This window comes from Scardinius erythrophthalmus, assembly GCF_964197995.2.
Source record: "Scardinius erythrophthalmus genome assembly, chromosome: 25".
In the NCBI taxonomy this organism is placed as follows: domain Eukaryota; kingdom Metazoa; phylum Chordata; class Actinopteri; order Cypriniformes; family Leuciscidae; genus Scardinius; species Scardinius erythrophthalmus.
Window position 1 is genome coordinate 31,025,392 of NC_138245.1, and position 399 is coordinate 31,025,790.

Sequence of the window (399 nt, forward strand, 5' to 3'; positions counted from 1 at the left end):
AGTTTATCAGACTAATATAATAAACCTCTATCAATACACCCAAATTTCATTGCATTTTTGACTTGTTATTAAGTATGTAATCAAGTATGACGGCTCTCTGGCTGTCCAGAGATATGAATATTAGACGTCCTCTGATTATCCTCTTTCAGGAGATCTTCACTTCATGCATAATCGACCAATCACGGCATCCGGCGCTTGTGTTTCTGGGAAAAACCCATCCTTCCTCACAGAGCTCTCTTAAGGTGGAGTGTGTGTGAGACTGGTGTGTGTGACGCGTCGTGCAGCGTCAGCTTCTGTCCGCATCAAAACTGCATCAGGAATTATTGCTAACATCATAACGTCTTTAGAACTGAGCTCAAAGCGCCTCTCGGATTGAACATGTTGCATCAGAGACACAAA

The 399-nt window shown here is 42.6% G+C and overlaps 1 protein-coding gene across 1 annotated transcript in view; it reads left to right on the plus strand.

Annotated features, from left to right (window-relative positions):
* The window catches only part of acyp2 (acylphosphatase 2, muscle type), a 13,191-nt gene extending 13,150 nt beyond the window's left edge, over positions 1 to 41 (plus strand). The window contains exon 4 of the mRNA XM_081357620.1: positions 1 to 41. This exon is cut by the window's left edge and continues 662 nt beyond it. The gene's annotated coding sequence lies outside the window, so the exon portion shown is untranslated.
* Positions 42 to 399: the final 358 nt, after the last annotated feature.